We start from the raw sequence: 3,983 nt of genomic DNA, 5'->3' as shown, positions 1-3,983 counted from the left end.
TTTGCATGGATTACTTTATTCATTACATTATTCAATATAAATACATGCAAAAAGCTGCTATGATCACTAAACTATATTTGCACATACAAGAAAAAAAAAGATAAAACAAGTCTTTAATTATATGCTACTCTCTATTTCAGGAGTTTTCTGTGTTCCAAAATTACAACTATGTCTACAAAACATGTGAAAAAATCTCCCCTTTTTTTGTTAGTTTGTTAAATGGGAGTGAAGTCTATTTTCTTTTCCTTTTAGCAGGGGTGGGGTGAGGGGGGTCTTTAAATACAGCAACTTTTTCTTTCTTTCAAAAGCTATCATCATTCACTCTTTTAAGGCTGAATGAATTGGCGCGTCCAGAGTGGCTGTCGAGAGACCTACTCCTAAACGCATCTGTGAGTAATATATTTTCCATCCATGTAAAATTAGAAGATATATATTACACTTGATAATCATATTAAGTCACATTTCAACATAGTTCACGTAGAACTACAAAGATAGAAAAATTCAAAATTCTATATCAACACTTTAGTGTATAATGATAATTATACTCTTATATTGCAACAAGTTACACTCACTAGAAATACAGGATAAATATCTTGTGTATTATTGCACTTGGGGATGAATATATCCCAATGGAAGGAAAGACCTAGAGAGGGCATCTTCTTCATGTACATTCTGCTTTACACCCTTACAATTCTTTGGTCCCTGCACCGAGCAGTACAACTTGCAACTGCAGAGATCCATAGGTGGGTATTGGTTCTAATATATTGTAAGCAATGGTTGGCATGGCGAGGTGTAACATGCTAGTTGACATGCCAACACCATCGTGGCTCGAGTCTTGGCAAATGCAATGTAGATTATACAAGGAGAAAATAATCAACTAGAATTCATAAATCAACCACTTCGTACAACACATTTTAATTAAATAAAATGTAGTCTATATAAAATCTACATTAAAATCGGAATATCTATAAAAAGAAAGAAAAAAAAAAGCAAAGAAAAAAAAAAAGGGAAAGGTGGGATGGGGAAAAAGAACAAGTATAAGAAATACAAACAGGAAATTGAGAGTAAAGATGAGAGTTAATCGAAGACAATCTTCGATTAAGGAAAATTCATTGCTCTCAACAAGATGGGTCTTCATGAGCCATCTTTCCCAAGAGCAAAACATCAAGGACAATTTTCTCCATTATTTACAAGAATGAAAAATGGAACTGGAGAAAAATATTTCCTATTATACTAATGGAATGTGCACAATGAAGTATGGAGCACAATATATGGAATGACCTTAAGAACTACGTTATCTCTAGTGTAAAAAGCCATGGAAATCAGGTAAAGGATTATACTGGGATGCTAGGATTATTATTATTATTAGCACTACTAATCAATGAATCCTAAATTGGCCTCTGTAAAATATATGAAACTCCCATTACAAGAGTCTCGTGAGAAGTTTCAGTGCGATGGCCAATTCAGATCTCATGATCTGATTTTCAACTTTTTTTTCTTTTTTAAACACACTACAGTCAAGAAGAAGCAAGTACAAATGAAGACAATGAGGAAGTGAGGAAAATTTACACATACCCTAGTATGGTGTACCCAAAGCCGCAAAGAACCAAAAGCTAGTGACTGCCACAACCACCTTCAGAAATTCATTTAAAACAAGACTGTGGACTGACAGAGCATGACCCAAGGTGAGCTACTGAGCAACAAATTATTATTTACTGCTCCCCCAGAAGTACCTTTCCAATGCACCCGGTGTAATAATAATAACGAAAAAAATTACCTACAGAAAGAGAAAGACCGTCCCATGGCTCCCAAACGACAGGTATCTGAAGTGGTATGTTGCATATCTCTCATGCCTTTCCCTTTTTCAGTATAAAATGCATTGTTAGATAAAGAGAAATATGGGCACCACAGACACTTGACAAACTATGTGCCACACATAAACTTCCTTATCATAAATGCCAATCAAAACTATGATAATTTGTATGCCCATATACATGAAGTTCTTGAGCTTGTTGGTAGAACAAATGCATTTTTCTTCTTCTTTTACACTGATTTTCATTTCCCTTTTTTTTGCCAAGCAATTTTCTGCCGAGAGGGAGCCAGGTCATCCCTGAACACCTTTGAAGATGCCCAAGACCTACCAGTAATTCTCCCTTAAAAAATCATTGTGAATTTTAGCCACATATTAATAACCAAACTATTGAGCACCTGTCTCCCTGGCATTCCATAAGATGGCTCTTCACACATTAAAATATCACAGATGATGGTCACGAGATAATGCAATAATTATAATACAATAAAAACCTTATTCACTTGTTACACATACTTATCTTTGGATGCTGATGACTTGTTAACATAGGAAATAATTTATCTGCTCTTAATTTCGTGCAAACTTCTTTTTTTTATTATTTATCATATTTAAATTGGTAATATGTGTAATAAATAAGTATTTCAGCCACGTACACCACGATCACGAATGAAAATCATTTTCTGAAGGACAGCACTGACTCCAAATCAGATCTATCTAAGTCATGGGGTGGTTTCAGAGATCGGACTCACTACAGTTGCGTGAGAGAGGGGGGATGAGATAAGGGGGGTGGGGGGGAAGGAATATATAAAATGAAATAAAAATAAAAAGATGAAGAACTGAAGAACATTGGATGGTAATTAACAATTGAGTATTATAAGGGATAAATACTAATACTTTGAAAGATGGCAAAAAAGGAGAAGAGAAAAAGAAAAAGAAAAGAAAAGAAAAGAAAAAACTGAACCAAAATACATTGATAAAAAATAAAAAATTAATAGTATAAAATAAATGCACTCAATGAATAAAACATGAAAAAAGAAAACGACAAGAAAAATAAGTAAGAATTTTAGAGATGTGGTGCACGTGGCTGCCTGAGCATTAGGTTGAGAGTGGCTTGAGCACCGATGAGGCTCACTACTCACGCTATCACGACTAGGGTACGAAGAACAGGAAATCGATACACTGCGGCACTCAAAACGCACCTATTAGATTGAAGGCCCTACAATCTGGTATTTTAGGGCAACTTAATAACTATGATAATAAACTCATCATTTGAAAACATTCTTAGCAACTGTCTCCTCCCAAATTCTTCTTATGGGAAATCTGCCTACTATCTAAAATTACAGCATACTGCAGCACTTCTGAATGGTCTCGTCATTTCATGAAGCACTCCAACATCTAACAGTGAAAGTAATTCAACAATGATTATCTAACAGTGAAGGAAATTCAACAATGATGATTATAAAGATAATAACACTTATTAGATAATACTAATGAATGATAACCTTGTGCACTGCAGCACTGACTGCCTATTTCCAGAGCCCATTTTCTAGTGGGCAATTTCATTTCCACAATGATGCTTTATACTACATCAGTCTTATGCATAATACAAAAAACAACAGAACTGCTACGGCACCAGTGTTTCATAATGCTCTCAAACTCAGATAGCCAATGTAGCAGAACTAGTAATTATGATATTAAGAAAAAAAAAATTATAATAATAGATGTTAATGTAATATAGCATTTCTTAATTCAAATGATCTAAGTAATGATCAGAATCTCTAGTCTTGCCACAAACAGGGAAAAGAACAGAAACTTAGAACTGTAAGTCGTTATGGAAACAGTGCATGGGACTGTCCCATCTGCCACACAGCAGAATTCTTATGGAAAATAATAACAATAGAAAAAAAAAATATATAAAGTTAAATAAAAATGGTGGCAAGGGCTTGTGAACATCACTGGGAGTATATGAGAGATCATTTAGTTACTGTGGGATTATACAGAATAGGCACTTCTCAAAGAATAAATTAAGAAATGCACCGCCTTTCTCCAAAGGCAAAATATGCAGCTTGTTTTTTTTTTCCAAAGAAATTTCTACCCTGCAAAACATTTAATCAATTTCATCGGCTTTGTATAAATGATCTGCTACTGAACAGATCCATTTTTGGCCCAGATA

General features: G+C 34.4%; 1 protein-coding gene across 2 annotated transcripts in view; it reads right to left on the bottom strand.

The window, feature by feature from the left end:
* Nucleotides 1-3,983, bottom strand: part of fus (epithelial splicing regulatory protein fusilli) — a 149,362-nt gene continuing 145,379 nt past the window's right edge. For both annotated transcript variants that reach the window (XM_043009187.2, XM_086541082.1), the window contains exon 13: nucleotides 1-3,983. This exon is cut by the window's right edge and continues 1,340 nt beyond it. The gene's annotated coding sequence lies outside the window, so the exon portion shown is untranslated.

Source organism: Penaeus japonicus, unplaced genomic scaffold, assembly GCF_977035675.1.
Source record: "Penaeus japonicus unplaced genomic scaffold, GWHDUDI00000001_assembly GWHDUDI00000010, whole genome shotgun sequence".
NCBI lineage: Eukaryota > Metazoa > Arthropoda > Malacostraca > Decapoda > Penaeidae > Penaeus > Penaeus japonicus.
Note: the sequence above shows the minus strand (reverse complement) of the source record. Positions and strands in the feature narration are given on the sequence as shown.